The sequence below is a fragment of the Zonotrichia leucophrys genome, chromosome Z, assembly GCF_028769735.1.
Source record: "Zonotrichia leucophrys gambelii isolate GWCS_2022_RI chromosome Z, RI_Zleu_2.0, whole genome shotgun sequence".
NCBI lineage: Eukaryota > Metazoa > Chordata > Aves > Passeriformes > Passerellidae > Zonotrichia > Zonotrichia leucophrys.
In genome coordinates, this window is record NC_088200.1 from 66,746,692 (window position 1) to 66,768,767 (window position 22,076).

Consider the following 22,076-nt stretch of genomic DNA (forward strand, 5'->3'; position numbering starts at 1 on the left):
GCTTCCTATTTATATTGGCCAAAGTCAGAATCTCAAAACTCAAACAAGCTGAATGAGAAGATGAACAAAACATACATAATTTAACAGTGAAGCTAATGATCTATTACAACAACATTTTTAGGAGTATAGTAATCAAGATTAGATCACTTTCTGAAAAACATTCTCTAGTTCAACCAGGAATTGTGGGGCTTTATGCCAGAAATCATAGTAGCTGATTATGGTAATTGTCCCTGACCTTTTGATGCAGTAATGCCATGTACTAGCTTTCCAACCATACATACTATATTCAGTTTTTCTGCACAGCTGTGCCAAATGTGTGAGCAGGACCTTGGATGTCACATTGTGAAATTCTCTGTGTGATTTATCCAGCAGAATAGATCAAATAAATAAGCATTTAATAAAGCCCAAGCTTGAGTCTCCTCTCTGCCCACGATGCTGCCAACTAAATGGCCTCTTAAGATTACAGAAAATACTTTCTGCCCAATCCCAGAAATAAAGCTATATGCACTGAAAGATGGCTTTAAACTAATTATTTCTGGTTTTGTAAGCCTCCCTCTTCTTATGGATGAGGAACCGATCTGCATTCTTTTCAAGGCAAATTCTTGCTTTCTGAATTCTGCTGATCTGAGATTGCCCACTGTGGGCTAACAGATCAGGTTCAGGGATTACAAGCACTGAAAACAATGCAAAAACACAGCAGAAAAACAATTATTTTATTGCAGTCTTAGCTATGTCGTCTCAATTTTCCTTCAGATGTAGCAGTTCCATGAATCTCAGTGGGCAACTTACTCATCACCATATGTGTGTATGTGTTTGTCATAATCAAGGTGAAACAGCAAGTCATTACTTCTAGCAGTCTGTGAAATATTGTCATCATTTTCTCAGCCTAAGAGAATTGTGGCTATGCCATTATTTGCTATATTCCTATATGCTTCTAAGAATTAAAATGGTTTTTCCAAATTGAGCAAAATATTTTATATATTTATGGCAGGGTATACTGAAGGTGGGAAAAATTAAGAATGATGCTTTTAGAGAGTGAGATGCAAGGCTGACTTGATCTGTGTCCTGTTTACATCCACTCAGAATCTGAAAGGTGAAGCCAGGAGCAATTCACCTGGTTTGGACTCACTCCTTTGAAATCAGTAGATAAATTTTGTCATGCTCCAAAAATGCTCTTACTGATTCTCAAAGCTAAATGTGTTTTTAATTTTTTTTTTTTTGAGAACATCTAAGTGCCATGATGACTGCCTTGAATGACTGTGAGTCATCATGGTTCATAATTTGACTGAACTAAACCTTGATCTTTGTTATTTCAGGAGATACTCTTACACTGTAATTGCTAGGTTTTGCTAATATGATACTGTTGGTGATGTTCCTTGGTTGAGATACTCTACATCAGCAGTCCTTGGTCACCATGTGGAAGTTCACAGGCTGCCTGTATGCATTCATTACATCAAGTCCCTAAGGTTACCCACTGTTAGAGTTACCTGTACAACACTGATTAGCCTTTACCAGCCTTAATGCTCAGGAAAAAATGGCAATATACTGTATGTTGCTGGGCTCATCTCTTCTAGGCTTCTGCTGCCTCCTTTCTGTTCCTGCCTACCTTTTGCTTCACAAGACTGCTGCACATATCCAGGAACAAATACAGAGACACTACCATTGGTCCTGCACAGGAATATAAAAATCTCCTGCAGGAAATGTCTCCATGGGCTTTGTGCCTTAAGTATAATGTGGTTGTGTCTTCATGAGCAGTGTCACCAAGAACCAACTTTTAAATCTCAAACTCATCTATTAGAAGAATTTCAGAAGGAATGGAAGGTTTTTTCTTGTGCTTATTAAAGTCAATGTACGCGATCAGTGACGGATGCTGTGATTGCTGCTAACTGCTGTGGGCCCTTGGTGTGGGTCACAGATCAGTCTGTTCTCATGTGCATCCAGCCATTCTCTGCAGCTGACACAAATACTGGCCTTGGCTTCACCACGCAGGAATACTGAGGTTCAACAAGCCACTAAATGATCCTGCAGGGACATACTAGAAAAAACAACAGGTAACATATTTGTAATCACTGTACTCCATTTGGAACAGGATTATCAATGACAAGCTTTTTACTATTTCAGCAAATGTTTGTATCTGCACGCACAGCAAGAAGAGAGATAACATTCTGTGATTTTATTTTAGACAAAAAAATAATGATGGGGCCATATAGCTGGCAGTAAAAATCCATCCTGAAGTTCTTACAAGAACTGAAGCTGTGTATCATTATGTAAGGGTTTTTTACAGTCATATAGTCTAATCAGCACTTCTTATTTAAACACTATTTTCAGCAATGATTTCAGAAGTACATACACAAACAGGGTTATCAGTACTAATTGAGACACTAATATATAACATATACAAAGACACTTGGCAAGCTTTTATCTTACAAATTGTATTTGCATATGAATGGTGTTTATCAACTCTAAATTAAAATAAGATTTTTTTTGGTTTTGTTTTTTCATCAACACCGTTTGTCAGGCAGGTCATACTCCTATAAGACATTGTATTCTGGAGCTGACCTGCATTCCTTCCAAACCATTTAATTACACACAGCTGACCAACATTCCTGGCTAAAACCACCTAATCAAGTGCATTACAAATACCCCAAATGGTTACTAATCTCCATATATGTACAAGTGTGAAATATGCAGTATCCAAATACCCTTTTCCTAAAAGTGAATTACATAAAAGCAGAAGACATGTCCAAAGCACTCCTTTCTCCATATGCCCAGGTGGTTAAGATACTATTGCACCACATAGTTGTCTTTGCACATAAACACTAAAATCCATCACTCTAATTCATATTCAATTTGTTTTCCACACATCTTAAAAATGTAGTTTAAAAAGAAAGAAATATAACCGCTTTCCACTTCTGGGCAAGTATGTTAAATAAGCTGAAAATGCATAGTGCTGCAGCTCAAGTAATGTATCATGGAGGGCTGTATTCCCTTTCATGTCCATGTTGCTGGGTTCAGATGACAAGCTTCTCAAGGTTGTTAGTCTGATGACTTTGTCTCAGGACTAAGCAGAACTAAAAGGAGGGGAAAAGGGGAGTTTGGGCACTTTTACTAGAAATTCCTACAGGAAGAACAGAGACGTACTTAGCTGGAGACTAGAGCATTTTCCCCATTTCCAGAGACAGTCGTCCAGAGCAGTGCTACGTGCTGACTGATGTGGGCATGCTTGTGGTAGTGCTGAGCGTGCTCCGTGGGCAGTAGTTTTCCACAATGCCAAACGAGCATAAATTCACTTAAATTTTCTATATGCATCTCTCGGGCTTTTGCACTCCTCGCGCATCCGAGCAAATGAAATTTAAGATGCTCTGTGTTTGAGTATCTTAAAGGTAAAAGCACACAAAAGCAGTGGAAGGTGGAAAGGCATATAAAAGGGATACACTTTAAGACACAGGATGGAAAACGTGCGTATGAAAAGTAAGAGGGAAACAAACCAGGCTAAATCACAAAGAGGAAAACTCAGCCAAAGGGTTCACTTTTCTGCTCTCCTCGTGCTGCCACCATGCCTGGGCGGCAGGGTGCTACCCGGGATAAGCTGCTTGTGCACCCACCACCCCTGCAGTGTCTGAGGACAGCCGGCGGGTTTGTGCACCCACCACGCCTGCAGTGCCTGAGGGACAGCCGGCAGGTTTGTGTCCGGCTCACCACGCACCTGCAGCGGCGGGGTCAGAGGCACCTTTAGCAGCCCTGTCTCAGAAAACGCTGGTTTCTTGCCGAGGCAGGAGGGACCAGCTCGACGGGAAGGCGTGCAAGGACGCCACTGCTTCTCACCTCGTGAACCTGTGTACAAGAGTGAAGCAGCGAGGCCTTCCAGGTTTTATAGCAGATTAAAAAAAAAAAAAAAACAACAAAAAGAAAATCCACCCCAACCCCACGGAATTTTATTTTAAACAGTTGCGAGCGGATTGAACTCGGCATTTTCACGCTCCAGCTCTGCATTTCCATTATTTTTAGCGCAGCGGCGTACCACGCACTTCGCACTGGTCACGCTGGAGCAGCGTTTTCAGACGCCGCGGGCAATCGCTCCCGACGCGCGCGGCACCCGCGGGCCGGTGGTGGCGGTGGCGGTGGCGGAGGGGCAGCTCCGGGGCTCTGGAGGCCGTGGGGTGGACTGGGCTGGGCCGGGCCCGCCGCCTCAGCCGCCTCAGCGCGGGGTCCCGCGCAGCCCCCGCGCCCCCGCCCCGCGCCGCCGGTCACGTGGCAGCGCCCCCCGCATTGTGACGCAGCAGGGCCGGGCGGAGCCGCCCCCTCCCCTCGCTCCCTCCGTCCCTCTCCCTCTCCTACTCCTCCTCCCGCTCCTGCCGGCCGCTGCCCGGTGGCAGGGCAGGGGCGGAGGGCGGGGCGGCGGGAGCCGGGACGCTGCCGGAGCGCTGCCTGCACCGGCGGGGAGTGGCGGGGGGCGGCAGCCGAGAGGCGGCACCTGGGTCCTTCCCCCGTCTCCATCACCCCGGCTGCCGTGGAACGGCCGCGGCCGAGCGGAGCGCAGGGGTGAGGTGAGCAGAGCGGAGCGGAGAGGAGCGGACGGGGGCTTTGTTGCCGCCGACAGCGCTGCCCCCGGAGCGGTGGGAGAGGGGGCGCGGAGCCGAGCCCGGGCTGTCCCGCGGGTGGCGCTGGAGGCGCTTCCCCCGCCGAGGCGTCCCCGGGGGCGCGGAGCGGGGCTGCCGGGCGGCGGGAGACGCGGGCGGCGGGCGGGAGCGGGGGGCGAGCCCGGCCCCGGTCCCAGCCAGCCCGCCCCGGGGAAGTGCTTTCCGCATGAAATCAGGGCTGAGCGCCTGAGGGGGGTTTCGCTGGGGCTGAGCACGTACGTGATGTCAGCCGCGCCAAGTGCCGCCGCGGAGCCCTGGTCGCGCAGTGACACTCGCCCCCGCCGCCGATCCGCGGCTGCTCTGCTCGGAGCCGGGCGTCCGGGCGGGCACCCCGCCGTCAGCGCCCTCCTGTCCCGCCGGGCAAGCCGAAATCTGGAAGAAAATCAAGTAGGAGTTGCATGTTTGTAACTGTGGGGAAACAAATGCAAAGTTGTCTGGTAGAAACATGCTCCAAGGCTTCTACTTGGGTCAGTCCAACATCGTGTTTGTGCAGCAGCGGGGATCAAGCCTTTTTCCTACCCGTATCAATGAGTGCTTTATGTGAGCAGATGTAATTTATATAAAGAAGAGCTCGAGGATCAGGTTCCGATGGTACTGGATATATAAAGAAGATGGTTGGCTTAAAGCCACATCTCTTACAGAGATATTAATCAGTCACAACTGGTCCTCGAAAAGTCCCCTCACCCCAAAACCCAGCAAAAAACTGCTAGTGCTTGTGTTTTCCATGGAAAATCTTAGCATCTTAGCCTCGTTTTATACCTCAGCATTCCACCAGCAAAAGGTAGCTGAAAAAAATGTTTTAAAAAAATAATTCTGAAGCAAATCACTAGACTGTTGAACCCTTTTCTAGTATTTAAATGGCTGGAGGAAGATATACAATCATACCACTGGGAAATCAAAATAATTTTATATTTTGTGCAAATAGCGCTGATCCTGCAGCCAGAAATTATATTGAATGGTGTGCATGCATTTAGCCTTTTTTAACATGCTGTAGTAGACTTTTAATGGTGTCCTGCCCTTACTGAATTTAGGAGTTACGTGCACTGCATGGGCTTCCAGCAAGCCATAAAAAACATGACCTGCTGCCTTACTACCACCCATAAACATGAGATTCTTCACCCTAAAGTCCTCTGCAACTTGCTCATGTGTGAGCTTATGGTTGGTGAACTTGGTAAACCACTGCAGTCTTCAGACTGCTAAGCCTGCAAATATGCTGTGTGGAATACTGGAGCCATATTTTGAAGATTTGGCAGGTAAGCTAAAAAGCTGGTTCCAGGAGCAGGCTTGGAGAATTGCTCAAGAGGTAGTTCATACACAATGAGAGGCACTTTTTGTCTGAATGAAACAATTCAAATTTGACCTGTTCAGTAGTCAGAGACACTTGCCTCATCACTATATGCAATTTGTGAAAAGGCCTGTAATGAAAAGGCTCCCTTTGTAAGGGGTATGTGGTATAAAGCTTGACTTGTGCAGACTGGCCATTTTGCTTAATACAGTCATTTACATTGTCTTAAACTGGCAGTTCACTTACTTTTCAGGCGTTTGTGATTTCTGGTCTGTGTCATTGATTCAGTGGGCTGCAGAAAGCACATGTGTGACTTGCAGCTTGTAGAAAAAGTGAGTAAAAGAAAACCACATCAGAGTATTGGCCCAGTGTAGAGTTACCTCCAAATTCAAGGAGACTGGTTAAAAAAAATCTCCTTCTTTTTTGAGCAAGCAGTCCAGTGCAGGCTACTCAAAATGCTTTTAAGTGTCATTTTGAAACAAGGATCTGAAAAGTCTTTCGGGTAGGGAAGTTCTGTAGAAGATAGTAAGTTACGTTAGGTAGAAGCTGCTTGTCTTAGTATCTTTCTGTAATGACAGCAACATGGAAGGTAAGTTTGTCATGAGTTCTTTGGGGCTAGCTTCCAAGTTTACAAAGAGCTGCATGTAAAATTAAACTGCTTGGACAAGGTGACTGAAGGTACCCTTGAAGATTCAGTCCCTTCATGGAGTACTGTGAATCGGTGATAAGTCACTCTTTTCGTAATTGCAAAACCACAATCCCAAATATTAGGTATTTTGTAACTGTCTCTTGACTGGGCATCAACAGAACTTAAAAAACTGTGAAGTGTTCCTCTGCTTCCCAGTTGTCCATTTCTCCTGGCAGCTGAAATCTGTTCCCATGTGGACTCCATAGGTGCAAGAAGTGTTCATGCCACACACACCTGAGGTGGAATACCACCTGCATTGGCACAGCTCTCTTTCTCACAGTGCTCTTCCAGGATGTCTCAGACCTGTACCTAATTCCTCAGCAGCTCTGTCCTTGGACATTTGTCTGATTAGAAGCAGGAAGGGGAAAGCATGACAGCCCTGCTGCAGTTGCTGTAGTTTCTCTCCTCTGAAATGGAGACGCACAGGTAGTGCTGCCTCCACGTGCTGGATGTGCCAGCAAGAAAGGGAGAGCAGACAGCCAGAGGCAGCCCCGTGGGGTGGCTCATCTGCCACAGACAGCAGCACAAAAGTGCTGTTGGCAGTGGTGCAGGGATGATGGTCCTTGCCACATAGCATGCATGATGTCTTGAAGTGGTGATGCTGCACCTCATGAGCACAAAGACAGTAGTTCATCAGCCTTTGTGGGATGCAGCAAGTTATCTCCCTCATCTGGTGTTTAAACGCTTCAGCTGACTAGATGAGGTGTGTGGCAGAGCTTTATCTGCACCCTTGTCTGTCTCTGATTGTGTGCCTGAAGCTCTGGAGGCAGTCCATGAATCATGACTAAGGAGGCAGGGAACAATTATTTTTTATTTCAATTTTAGAATAAAACTGCATCTCTTTTCAGGTAGATGTCACGAGGAGAATATTCTCATCCTTCCTTGTGCTGCCATGATAATTACAATTAATGCTAAGTAAAATAAAGAAAAGTTTATAATTTTGTGCTAGTCTGTAAGTAATCTATTTGCCAGTGCTTTACTCTGTGTTACTTAGCAAATGCAGGGGTTTTTTACAGTTGAAATCTATATGATCACTGTCAAAATGAAAAATATGTTAGAAAAAGTTGAGAAACATTGGATTTTGGAAGGGCAAATAGTAATTCTTTTCAGCTCTTGTCTGAATAGGACCATAACTAAACTAAACGGAAGGAAATGGTAATTGGCAAGAGGACTTGGAGTAGCGTTGTGTCTGAGCTTGCTGTTTTTCTGGCAGATCTGTTGTTTCTTGAAGGAGGTAGAAAATATAGGCTTACATGAAGCAGGTGCATAGTAAACACAAGGGAATTTCTCTTTAAATGCAAATATGGTTCTACAAAAGATTTATCTGCACAGTGGAACCATTGGAAGCAAGAAGATAGAACATGTGCATCAGATATTTTATTGATTTAAGGCCCTAAGAGAGTTCTAAACTGAGAGGGGGGAAATAATTAATTAATTTTTGTGGTAGAAATATTGTTTACTATTTACCTGTCTAAGGTGGAACTGTGATTTCATCTTCTACAATAAAGCACCAAGTGATTCAGAGGTCTGAAGGTCTTCAGAGTTATCAATGAGAAGTACCATTCAGCCGCCACAATTTGGCAATTGGGGCAATCCTTCTTTAGGTATGTTTTCTTGTGTGTTAGGAATATTTACAAAAGCTTATTTTGAATATGAATATGCCTGATTTGCGCTTCATAAAGAATTACGAAGCAGCGCTTGAAAGTGTATTTTTTCTCGTTAAAACATAGCATTAGGTTTGTGAGGTTTGCTGTAATCATTTCCTTTTTGGTTCAATTTCCTCCTCAGTTCTTGTTTGCAGTCAGACTGCTGGCATTATTTTTGTTTATACCAGATAAAAAAGCATTGTCTAACTTATCTTTTAAACTCAATACAGTGTACTACATTACTTCTTTTTACATATAAATCCTCCCCCTTCTTCCCCCTTCTGTTTTATTGTTACTGAATCAATCTGGAGCTTTCCTTTCAAAATGAAATTCTAATCAGGAACTTAGCACTTCCCTTCAATCCCCCCCTATTTTAACCAACTTGTTTACATCTGTGAGTAAAAATCAGGCTGTGCTGCATAGCTTTCTTGGAACAGGCTGCCCAGAGAGGTTGGGAAGTCTCCTTCCTGGACCAGCCTGGACATGATCCTGTGCAGCCTGCTGTGGGTAAGCCTGCTTTATCAGGGGATTGGATTCAATGATCTCCAGAGTTCTCTTCCAACCCCTGCCATTCTGTGAATCTGTCATGTGCGTGACAGGGGCACGCATGAGATTGTGATTTGGAGCTGTGTCTCTCTGCAGGTTAGTCATCCATGTAGCTCTTTTGCAGGATCTTGCCATACTGACTGACCTCTTTTTCTTATAGAATTAGGAAATTTATAATAAATTAATTATAATTAATAATTAATAAAAAATTTATAATAAATTAATACCTTTATTTATATTACCTTTAATTAATACCTTTATTATAAAGGTATTTATAATAAATAAATACCTTTAATTCCTTACATGTGCATGTACATTCCTCATGTTCTCTTTAACTAAAATTCAGATGTAAATATTCTGCCTTTTGTATGCTATGCTGTCAGTTCCAGTTGAGTCACAGTAGTAAATTTATGAAGATCCCATGAGCTGCTTTTGAAAGGGCTCAAGATTTTAAATATTGAAGTTGTCAGCCTGTTGAGACACTTATTTGAATATTTGTAAAAGCTGTCTCCAAGATGCTTTTAAAAGCAAACAAAAAAAGGGCCAAACAAAATGAAGCAAAATATATCTTGGAAATATACTGCCCACAGAAGCAGAAGAGTGCTAGTAAGGTAAATAAGCTGTGTTATTTTCCCTGACCTACATTCTGCTGTGCTAAGTGTACTCATTTCTCCTCTTGTTACATGGAGTCTTCAGTTATGTGTCCTAATTATGTTAATGTCTAGGATATTACCATTTTGCAAACTCATATGCTGAGGTCTGGATAAAGCACAATATTTTTGGTTGTTGCTAGGACATGGCCAAAAATTTACCTTGAGTTACAGAATGGAATCACCAGGAAAGTGAGTTACACTTACATCATTAATTATTTGCTTCTCATTAACATTGAAACTCTGACAGGCTTGGTGCTGTGACCACTTCCCTGGGTGAAGAACCTTCACCCTCTGTGTGAAGAGCCTTTTCCTCATATCCAAACTAAACCCCCCTGACACAACTTCAGGCCGTGTCCTTGGGTCCTGTCGCTGCCACCACAGAGCAGAGATCAGTGCCTGCCCCTCCTCTTCCCCTCACAAGGAAGCTGCACCTGCAGTGAGGTCTCCCCTCAGTGTCCCCTTCTCCAGCCTGAACAGACCAAGGGACCTCAGCCACTCCTCACACGGCTTCACCCCAAGGCCCTTCATCATCCTCATGGTCTCCTTTGGACACTCTCTTAAAACTCAGTATTTTGTGTTGTGGCACCCAAAAGTGCCCCCAGCACTGGAGGTGAGGCCGCCCCAGAGCAGAGCAGAGCAGGACAATCCCCTCCCTTGCCTGGCTGTGATGCTGTGCCCAATGCAGCCCAGGATGTGGGGTGTTGCTCTTTTGTTGACAGGAACTGAGAGCAATTCTTATCAATTCATATTTATAAGGCAGAGGAATTCTTCCATGTGCTTGATGCACCCCCGGATATGGTTGGGCCTTTTGACTCCCAGAGCATGCTGTTGACTCATAGTCAACTTGCTCTTGATCCAAACCACCAGATCCTCTTCCATGGGACCTTTCATTCTTTCTCCAGCCTCTCAGTCTGTCCTTACAGCCAGGAGTGCCCTGTCCCAGGTGCAGAACATGGCTCTTGCCCTTGTTAATACTTCACATGGATGGTGATTGCCCAGCCTTATAATTTGTCAAGCTATCTGCAGGGCATCTCTTCAATGGAGTCAGTAGCTTCTCCCAGTTCAGTGGAATCTGCTGGAATGGCGCTGCCTGGTGACTGGAGGTTTTGCTGTGTTTGAGTGCTGGGATGCTCAGGTCCAGACAACTAATTGGAGCACAACTGTGCATGTGCCCAGGGTTTCCACAAAGAGACAGGCAGCAGAATGTTTATCCCTGCACCCAAAACTTTATGTATTTTACTAGCTTGCTTCTTCCCATGGTAAATTGGCTTGTATGTAATCCCTGCTGCTGTGATCCAGTTCCTCCCAGGTCTTTAATTGTCTGAATCAACATTAGCTCTTGTGTGTCTTTATACTCTCCCGGTAAGGCAGCAAAATATGCTGAAAAACTGCATTCCTTCTTAACTTCTGGTTGTGATTTAGCAAAATGCACACAAAATCTCTTCCGAGTGAATCATTCACTGCGCAGTCAGTTTAAGAACACGTGTGGATCCCTTTGGTCACTTGCTGGACAAAAGATAGTAAGCCATCCTTGAGAGGATGTCATGATTTGTTTTTTGTAGCCAGTAGAGGCTAGAGCCAGTGGAGTAGTAGTAGTAGTGTTGCTGCTGTGCAGTGAACCGCTGTTGGAGGAGAAGAGGTCCTGAATTTGAAGGATTTTATCAGCTCTGGGTTTCTGCATCACATTAAGTTCTGCCCTTGTTGGCAGCACTAATAGATAAAGGCATTGGTGTCTTGATGTTCTTCTGAAATTACTGTCTTTGAATCAGTTGTTAGCTAATGTGCCTGCTTGAGTTAAGGGTTCAGAATCCAGCGCTGGCACTGCTTTGGAATGGAGAGGAGTGAGTGCTGTTTACATGTCACAAGGTTTCTCCCAGCTGCCTGTAGAGTGTATGGTGTCTCTTCTGTAGACAGGAAAGGTGGATGAATTGCTGTCCTTGAAGGTTCAGGTTAATCTGGCCTGACTCTGTAAATCCCCACAGGAGAGGCCAGCCAACACATGGTGAGGAGTATTAAGGGAAGTTCTCCACTATTCCAGCTAATGGAATTTAGCAAAATGGACACTCTCTCCAGCATATGTTCCTCATCAGGTCCCATATGCTTTACAGTATGCTTCCAGGCTTTTCTTTTTGCAAATGCAGTTTTTAGATGAACATATCTACAGTAGCACTATTTCTGGATGTGTCTACACTGCAGTCGAGTAGTGTGATTGCAGGACATGCAGACAGCTCTGTAATTGCTTTGATCTGTATGTGATGTGAAGACATGGCAGCCTAGACTTAAGAGAGGGCTTTCCAAGCCTTCTGGACAGATTATTAAACCATGATGAAGTCTGCTTTCATCTGTCTCCTCTGCTGTTTTTAACTGTCCTCTAGATTTGCACTCTTGTGGATATGCCTACACGTGCTGACATAAACTCAGGACTGCATGCCCTCTTCATGCCTCCTGCAGCATCGCTGGGGGGTGCTCTGCATCTGGCTCTGTATCCCTTATTCTTTGTACTGAGATAGTCTGCTTTTATGTGGAGTTTAACTGACTGTCTCACTATTTAATTGCCCTTTGTAAGGAATTATAGAAAGGGCAGAAGAGTGTCAGAGAGACTTCTGGCAAATTTCCACTCCAAAAATTAATTTTATAGTCCCTATTCCAAATTTGATTGTTAAGTTCAGCCTTAAAGAACCAGCCCATCCAGGCCATACATTTTTGCAAGTGTTAAAATCCAGATGAGAGACCAGGTTAAAGGAGCTATGTTAGAAAGTGAGCATTTTAAAATGTTCTGTATCCAAACATTGAATCTAGAGCACAATCATGGAGGGGAAAAAAGTAGAATTACATAAATGATAAGTAATATCAGTAATAACAGTAAAGTCACTATAATATATAAAACACAATCCAACTCTGTTAAAAGGATTTGGAATTATTTTTAAGAGAAGGACTGTATATGTTTTTTCAACATTTCAAGGAAGATCCTTGCACTGACAGGAATTTCTTGTTTTGGTTTGTGGGGATTTTATTGTTGGCTGGGGATTTTTTTTTTTTTTTTTTTAGTTTATGTAGTGAGGGTTATTTTTGGTTTGTCAGATTAATTGTTAAGTTACTCTATCTTCTTGAAAATGAAGTCAGTGAACCTTCTCATGAAGATACTATATTGTGTGAGTAAAGTTTGACAACAGATATAGTCGCACATCAGATTTTAGTCATTTTTTAATGCAGAAATTGATTGATTTTCTTTCTGCATTAAAAACCAATCAACCAACCAACCAAAAAAAACCCCAAAAACCTGATCTGTATCTAAGGATAAAGTCTGAAAACATCTGTCAAATGTCTAATTCTTGCACTGTGCATTTTCCATGCTATTTAACAAAGATAAGGGAGAAAACATGGTTTAAAAATTAGAACATAAAAGGATTAGTTAGTGCAATTTTTTTTTCATGCCAAAAAAATATTTCACATAAAATCAGTACTGTCAGACAAAGAGGAATACAAAGTAGACTCTCATTTGTTACTGTGACATGAGATATGCTGTGGAGGAGTAAGGTGAAAGTGAGCTTTTCAGCGTGGTAGAATGCTGCAGCTTACTTGTCTGCCAAGAAAATATTTTGTTTCTAGACAAATGGTTAAATTGAAATAAATAAAATATTTTTATCCTTCATCAAACAATTCTTTAAAAGAAGTGTTTCTTACTCCTGTCCTTGACACCTTTCTGAGGAAGAAGAACAGCCTTTGTTCACTGGATGCTGCACAAGAATGCAAGCTAAGCCTGGTTTCTGCCCCACGTGGTCTTGAATAAATTATCTAATTCTTTTCACTTATGAGAAGAAAATATAGTGGAGAACTGCAAACTGACAGTAGCAACATCTTTTTGTAATATGGCAATCAAACAGTACCTAATATTTTTGTCATTAAAAGAATATTCTTTATGTTAAATAGCTCCAGCACCTTCAAACTGTGAAGTTCAGAGTGTGGGACAGAGAATGGGACATGCACCACTTCTCTGGGCAACCCATTCCAGTGCCTCACCAGTCCCACAAATTAGGATTTGTTCCTAATACCTAAACTAAATTGGCTGGTTTTTAGTTTGAAACTATTTCCTCTGGTTTTATTTCCACAAATCATGGTATAAAATGCCTCTCCAACTTTGCTGTAGGCCTTCTTCAATGAGGTTTCCTCAGAGCCTTCTCCAAGCTGAATAATTCCTATTCTCTCAGGAGACATGTTCTATCCCTTTTATCATCTTCATGGCCCCCCTGTGGGCTTGATACAGAAGGTCCATGTCCTTCCTGTGGTGGGACCCCAGAGCTGGACGCTACAATGGGCTCACCAGGACGGAGCAGAGCAGAGGGGCAGAATCCCCTCCTCACCCTGCTGCCCACCCTGCTTTGGTTGCAGGACACGTTTGCCTTTGTGGGCTGTGAGCGCCCATGGCTGGGTCATGCCCAGCCCCTCACCCACCAGCACCCTCAAACCCTTCTCCTTGGGGCTGCTTTCAATCCCTTCATTTTCCTGCCTGGATTGATACTGGGAATTGCCCCAATCCAGGTGCAGTACCTTGTGCATGATCTTGTTGGACCTCATCTCGAGTCCATGTGCCCTCATCTTGAGCCCGTCCAGGTCCATTTAGATGACACCCCACCCTTCAGGAGTGCCAGCTGCACAGTCAGCTTGATGTCATCCTCAGCCTTGCTGAGAAAGAGTTTGTCACAGTGGCCAAGAGCTGGCACATGTTTCTCAGAGGTGGTGGAGTCTCTCTCTATCCCTGGAGATACTCAACAGCCGCATGGATGCAGTCCTGGGCAGCAGGCTCTAGCTGAGGCATGGGCAAGGGATTGGACTGGATGGTCTCCAGAACTCCTTTCCATCCTCCTCTGTTTTGTGGTTCTGTGAAGCACTGTGAAAAGAAGAAACATTGTTATAATTAATACACACAAGGCTACAGGGAATAAATAGCCTGTGTATCTGGCTCAGTGATGGTGGCTTTGCACGCAGCTAAGCAGAGCCCAAAACACGGCATGGCTATAGCCAGGAAAGATGTGTGCTTTCTTATCTAGGTTCTGTTTATTGAGCCTTTTGGTGTCGGGTATATGGGGTAAGTGAACTGCAGTGAGAGCCACCTACCACTTTTGGCAGAGATCAGTACAGGATCTTTGGCAGGGATGGATACACAGGAACACCTGTGTGCTCCCATGCATCTTTCTGGCCCTTCTGCTGTAATTTTTTGTGGCTTCCTGTAAGCCCCTTTGTTTCCAGCCTCTGGATGGGGGTAATAATGCTTTCTATCCTGTGATGCTGTAAGACTGTGAATGAATTGAGGAGTGTTTGTGAAACACTTGGACATTACTGATGAGTATCCATACAAAAAGCTACAAGGATATCTTCTGCTTGCTATAGGGCTATGGCCATCTAAAATTTTAAATAAATTTAGACTAGTTAAATGCTGGATGGGGGAACACAGGAAATGAAAATGCACACCTGATATTTATGAGTAGTTTGGGTGTGCTCTGTGTAAGACTGATCACCTTTTGCAAAGTGTTGAAGTGGGACCCTTCAGTTAGTCCCTGCATCAAAATCAGTAGAAGCAAGAAATGTCCTCATGCCTAAATTTTGTAACATTGTGGGTTTTGATGTAGTGAGGTTCATTTCTGTAACAAAGTTTCTTTTTTTTTTTTTTTATGGAGGGTTTTAGGAATCTCTGAAGATAGTACAAAATTTCAGCTTAAAATAATAGTACTACTTCTAATTGGCATTCCTGCCACCTCATCCCGCTGTTTATTACAGCACTTAATAGCTGCACAGCTGAACAATAGTGCTGGTTGTATCTGCTGCCCATAACATTTTAAACAAATAATATTGGATAGCAGTATTCTACATAGAATAGCATTATATAGCTGCAGAGCTGCAGTTGCAGTCTATATCTCAAATGAGAAAAAAATGACAGTTTCAGAAGACAGCATTCTGGTTTCAGGGGCATAGATGTCTCTCAGGAATAATTTAGTTGTTTTTCACTGAATATTCCAGTTTCCACCAAACTATAATGGAAATAAAAGGTTCATTTTTGACAGTGCTTAAATTTACAGTCATTTGCACTGTTTGATTTTTAAGAAGTTTTGCAAACAACATCATAGTCTATGTCTATGGAATAAAGTATAAAAAAATGTACAGTTTCTCTACTGTCCTAATTTTAATTTTATCAAAATGAAAATATTTGCATAGATGTTAGTGGTCATGTGTCATTTCAAAGTCAGAGGAAAGTTGATGTTTGCAGTAGAAATTATAATATTTTTAAAAATTATTTTCAATGCTTTTTGCTTTAAAAGTAAATACAGTAAAAGTAAAATCTGTAATACATGCATATAGTATTGGTCAAATTTATTTTTTTCATCGCGTAGTGTCAAATGAAAATGGGTTGGTCTGAGTGACAAGGAGTGTGAGTTCTGAGTTTTTTGAGTTCAGTTTGTTTGAGTATGAGGTTTGGTTCTTTTGGTCCGTTGGCACCATGTGCACAGATATATGCAATGTGTGACATGCCCTGCATAAGGCTGGCTCACATCCCAAATTGAAGTGTATTGCTGGTTACCCACTGCTGCCCCTCAGCCCTGACTGCTAATGGAATTCACCTCATGTCAATGGAAAATTCAGCTTTGGAATCTGGAGTATCAAAATTTGCTAGAGCGTAGCTCTTAGATGTTCTAGTCAGTTTCAGGGCATAAAGGATAGGGCAGTGGAATTGACAGCCCAAAAATAAAAAAGGAGAGAATAAAAAAGGGTGTAGCTGGAAGACTGGAACCACAGGAAAGTGGTTGCAGAGAAAACAGGCCTTCCACAAGAGAGCAGGACAGTGCAGAGGCTTCACACAAATGATGGATACACTTGGCATATTCTGACCCTGGAAGGAGAGAATCTACTTACGTAGGAGTTTTCTCTTGACTTTATAATTAAAGCTCACATGAAGCAAAAAATCATCATGGGACTGAATGCAGGATTTTGGCAGGGAAATGTAAATAAGGCAATTTCTAAATTTCTGACTTCAAGTACAGCATTTGAATGTTGCAAACTTAAGAGTAGTGTTTGGCATTAATTCTTTTCCAAGATATTTCTAGAAATAATTTAGCAGGCCGCTATGGGGCTACAAGGTGTTGAAATTCAACTGAACTATTATTGAATTTAGGTTGCGTAATTTAAGGGAACAAAAAAAGATGCAAGGAAGTGTTTGAAAAATTCCTTTTACTTATTTGTGTAAAAATAATAATAATTAAAATAACCTCAAACCCTAACAATACCTAACAGAGGCTTTCAACATTAAAAGTATGTTAAACAAAGATATTTTCAATTGCTTGGTTTTACTGAAACAACACTTATAAATTAATGTGTTCTTCAGCAAAAAGAAAATGCAGCATAGGAAGATTTATGGGGATGATGTACTGATTAAATTGGTTCCATATTTTTCTATGATTAGTACCTAAGAAGATAAGGTGAATAAGGATACAAAGTACTAAGGAGAGAAACTAAAGTCAGGATTCGTGTAACAAAATTTAAGTATCAAATAATATAATTTACTTTAAATTATTGTACTAAGGAAAAACTTATGAAGGATTGCACCCCAGTGCTACTGCCCCCAGTGCTGCTGCCACTAATTCAGAGAAAGAGAAACCTCAGTTTATGGTTTAAAACAAGAGTACAGTGAGTCACATCTGCTTTATTAAAGATGTTGAAACAGAATCCTCCACCTCTCCCTAAACCAAGGCATGATTTGGAAAGGCTGAGCTTTGCTATGCTTGATTTCATCCTAACATAAGTGCTGGAGCCTACATTAGCAGTGGTAGTTGCCATAAGCCCTATGTTGCTCTGTCTTACTTTGGGGCCAAGTATCTGGTTCCTTGTGGATGTGGTTACTAGGGTGTATTATTTTTGGATTTTTACATAAGAACTAGGCTACCAAAAGAAGGCATATTTTTTATTTCCGTAGTTCATGAACTCACAACAGCCCTGCAGATGTTCAATATTCATTGCCTTTGCCAAAATACTAGAAGCTGTGAGTGCTTTGACAGCACAGTACTTTTCAAATTTTACCTGGAGTAAAAAGTTGTTAAATCAAAATATCATGGATATTTTTATGTATCAGTTTCTTCTTGAGTTGATTTGGAACTATATTGACCCATTAATTTCTTGAATGTTCTGCCTAATTCTCGTCAAATGCACATATCCAAAGTCTTGCTCAAGTAAGTATGAGGGCAGTGTACACACACATTTTCTTCTATGCTGTTTATTTACTTTAACATGTAAAAAGCAGTTACAGTATTGTAGTAAATGTCAGTAAAGTATTGTGCTGCTTTGAGTGGTTCTAGGTGATGCATGTGCTTTACGCTTTCAGCCACCATTTAGGATATATTGGTTGAATTTTCATTTTTTCTGTGTATTTCCGTGCAGGACATGTTGTGGTTGATGTCTTGAGAAGTGGCATATGGTGTGTTACAAAGCCTGATAGGGATTGTAGAGATGCAGAGCTAGACATTATCAGTATTCACATAGTTAATTCCTTCTTATTTGACAATGTTGCTGAAAGTTAGTTACAGGTCTGTGTTTTCTGTGTGCATGTTAGCAGCGTACTGGTTGTGTAAATTACCTCAGGACACAGGTCAGCTGATTTCCCAGTCCTTGTTTAGCAGCTGCCTCCTGAATTTAAGGGCATAAGCACTGGCTTTATTGTGGAATGCACTGTATTTGTCAGTAATATTGTTTGAAATAATGAAGAGAGCTGCAAATAATCTTGACATGAAGTAACACAGCATTTTATGTCTCTCAGTGTTCCAAGTGACCATGACTTGATCCATTTAAGTCTTTGGTTCAGTCTCAAATCTGGGTTTAATGAAGGATTTACAGAAATGCTGAGCAGCATTTGTACTTTCACATGATTGATGCAGTGTTCTATATATATTTTACAGTTCTGCATTGTAAATTATTTGATGTTTAAGTATAAAAAACAGATGAAAAACGATAGCTTTAGTATTATGTATGCAGAGATGGATATATACACATACATACTCTCTGGACTTGTGATTGTTGAACCTCTGCATATTAAAATGCATTATTCATTTCTGCCAACAGTCATGAGTCAGTGGAAAATAATGGGCGCAATCATTTGAAAAATGCGCATTCACTATTTGCTTGTGTTCATCTCAAAGTTCAGACTGCAGATGTGTAACCATTCATTTTACTGTTCTCAGTGATGCGTGTAAGCCTCCTGAGGATTCACATTTATGAACTTCCTGCATTGGCATTGGCAGAACAGAGAGGTAACATGAAATAAAATTTATTTCTGCCATAGAATTTAGTGATATAAGAGGCAGTTATTAAAAAGAATCAACACTCAACCTGATTTTGTTAGTTCAGCTGCTGAATTTCCACTAGTAAAGTAATAAATTCAATTTGCAGTGGACTTTTCCCAGTAATTGCAAACATTGTATGTACATTTTCTCCAGAGAGTCACACTTTGGAATAGTAGTGGAGTTTTTTTCCTGAAATTTTGCAGGAATTAGAGAAAAAAGATGAATGTCTTTTAAGATTAGTTTGTAAAGAAAGCTTTTCTGGTCAGATTTCACTTCTAAAATGACTGAAGAACAGATTTGTTAAATTCCTGATGTTCTGCTCAATCATAACTTTCTATGGAAAATTATGTCATACATAATCTCCAGATCTGTATGTGAATGTATTATTTTAACCTGGGTTTGGTGTTAGCATTGAATTACCAGTACTCAAAACAAATGTATTTCAAGACTCTTTGGCTAGTTCTGCTTAAGAAAATATTTTTAAAGCTCAGAGGAAGGACAATGAACTAGTTACTAGCTGCACAATTTATACTTGAGCCTTTGTACATTCAGTGCTACAAAATATATCAATGGCAGGTTTCCCAGTGTTGTGTATGTTCTGTTTTATTACTGGTTGCTCCAGATTCTGGTTTTGGTCTAATTTAACGTTATTCCTGGCTAGATAGGATATGTAATTTTTTCCCTTTGTTTCAGTTGCTTTTGTTTTGGTTTAGTCCACTCATTGATATGATATCCTTTATGGTTTTCACCATCCAGAAGCAAAGGAAAAAGCCCTTTCATAGACCCTGACAGAATTGCTTTTTACATGTTGCTGAGATCTTGCAGTTTCAGAGGTGGTGTTGATTATGGGGTAGTACAGTGTGATAAATCATAAATTCAATCTTTCTTATGGAACCTCCATAAGAAAATATTGCACTATCAATTCATTGCTGTAATATTGGCTCCTGAAACAGTTTGGAGTTCAAATTTAGAAAGAAAAAAGCCTTTTTTTTATTTTATTGATATTTTAAAACATGTTAAGGCTCATGGTTGTGATGGGGAAGAAAGGAAAACCAATATTTTAATTACAGGTGTAGGATAATAAAATGTTCCCTAAGTGTATTTGAGATCTCCAACTGCAACATGGAAAATACAAGTTTCACCAGGACCAACATAAATAAATATTCTTTTCCCATAAATGGAGTGGTTTAAACCAATCAGATCCTTGAAAAATTGCAGCCCTTGCAAAATATTTTAAAAATATTTATAGTTACAATCTTCAAGACATGGGCTTGCAGAATGGCAAAGTAATACATAAAGTGCTTTAAGAGAGATGGCTTTCATAAAATTAAGAAAGTGGTGGTATTTACATCATTGTAATTCTGCAGAGCAAATGAAGTAATTCTCTTTCTTGCTTTGTAAACTAAATCTAGTGTAAAAAAAAAAAAAAACTCTTTTAAAAAAAGAGTTAGTAATAATTGTTTTGCATCCCTCAAACCCTTTGGCATACTTTAAGGTTCCCTGTCGAGGTTGATGGAAGTGGTGATGGTTAGGAGTCAGCACAGCTGCTTATAGAACTTCTGCATCATTCACTGGTGAAAGTGGAATGGTAATCAGAGTTTGCTCTTTTCTAGGCTCAAAGGGAGCTTTTCAAATATCTGAGTTTAAAAGTATGTATATGTTACAAGTTCACTTAAGTTCATTTTTGGAGACTGGCTGTTGCAGCAACTCTGGATTTCAGGTGGGTGATGAATCTTTTATATTAAGAGCAATTCCTGCCTTCTTCTTCAGTACAAATCTGAATTTTAGGTTCTGTAGTAGATTGTAGTAGAGTGGGATATTCTGCAGAATTGCTTGTTATATTCAGTCCTGATTTCTATATGTACAGAAGTATGCAGCACTGTATTTTCTGTCCCAGTGAGACTCCCAGCTGATTCTGAAAGATCTTACTTATACCTGGCTTTCCTTAAGGAAAGAGCCACTCTCCTCAGCATTAAAGGATTAAGCATGTCTTGCTTAAAAGGTCCTGCTAGGGTTTTAAGGAATTTGTACAAGCATTAACTAACTCAAAGGCAAAAGGAAAGTGCTGTGATTTTGCAGGGAAGAATGTAGCTTCCTAAGTATTTTGGTGATAGGCTCTTTGGATCTATCAGTTAAGGGAGAGATTAGTGTCTTTATCGCTTGGAGCTCTACAGATGTGCCTGATCTCTTGTGGAAACTCTTTCATAAGCTGTTTAGTAGTTTCTTTGTGCGACTCTCCAGCACTTTATGGCTCTGCATACATTTCTGCAAATCCTCAAAGAACGGCACTGCTACAAAATTCAGTTTTGCTGGTCTGCATTTGTGACAGTGCTGGATCTGTGAGTGTTTGAACAGCCCAAGAGGGTGGAATTCTTCATTAATGGTCAGAACTTTGAGAACTTGGCTCTGAGGGCTGGAAACAGTTGGATTCAGGATTTCAGATGGATTGGACTCTGACAGCTGCGGACAAGATACTATTTTCTTTGCCCAGCATGGTTCTGCTGGAATTGTAAGGCATCATCTCTTATCTCCTAAGAGCATTTGTGAGAGTAACAACTGACTTTTGAATAGCAAGACTATACTTTTTCAAAGACAGATTTGCTAGATAACAAGCAGCATAAGATCATATTCATCAGTAGCAGCTAACTGCTTAACTGACCTAGCTATCCAAAGTTCCTTTTCAGACTGTATGGCTATGATAAATATCAGTGAATCATCTGTGTAATTGAAACACCATATGAACATCCTGGACCACATAAGGTTCATAATTTTGTCAGTATTCCAAAATTCAATTTCTGGGATTGGCAATGCTTTCTTCTGTGTAGTAGGATATACAAAGCAGGAAATCCTTGTTCCTCTTTCTCACCAGATGTATGCCCCTTTACCTTGCAACAAGTGAATGGAAAGGATTGGAGCTTTTTAAAAGGAATAATCTCTTAAACAGTTGCAACTGGCACTGATTTGCTCTAAGTAGTGTTAAAGCTGTTTTCCCTTCCCGAAACTGGGAGAGATCCTAACTAGTTGCTTGTTTCAGTGTATATGTGCATGAAAAAGAGGCAGTAAAAGTACTCCTCTGTTGGGAAAAAATGGAATAAGAGTCTTACAACACTGCCTAGCCAACTGCATTTATTCCCAGTGAAGCGACTACACTTGTACCTTGGTCACATGCCAAGACTAATGATTTGTTTTATAGATGCTGAAAGTTATGTTAATAAAACTACAAATTTTATTTGTAGTTTTAAATAGTGTAGTATAGTAATCCACGAGCACAAGCTTTCCTATGACAATATTGTTT

The 22,076-nt window shown here is 41.3% G+C and overlaps 1 protein-coding gene and 1 long non-coding RNA gene across 5 annotated transcripts in view; one reads left to right on the top strand and one right to left on the bottom strand.

Annotated features, from left to right (window-relative positions):
* Window positions 1–737: 737 nt before the first annotated feature.
* Window positions 738–4,165, bottom strand: LOC135459684 (uncharacterized). The gene is made up of 3 exons (XR_010443077.1): window positions 4,022–4,165; window positions 3,142–3,834; window positions 738–2,035 (listed from the first exon to the last, which is right to left on the bottom strand). It is a non-coding gene; the product is annotated as an uncharacterized LOC135459684 (long non-coding RNA).
* Window positions 4,166–4,301: 136 nt separating this feature from the next.
* The window catches only part of SNCAIP (synuclein alpha interacting protein), an 89,365-nt gene continuing 71,590 nt past the window's right edge, over window positions 4,302–22,076 (top strand). For 3 of the 4 annotated variants that reach the window (XM_064735949.1, XM_064735952.1, XM_064735953.1), the window contains exon 1: window positions 4,302–4,547. The gene's annotated coding sequence lies outside the window, so the exon portion shown is untranslated. The remainder of the gene's footprint in view (window positions 4,548–22,076) is intronic. The other variant, XM_064735950.1, reaches the window with a different exon arrangement.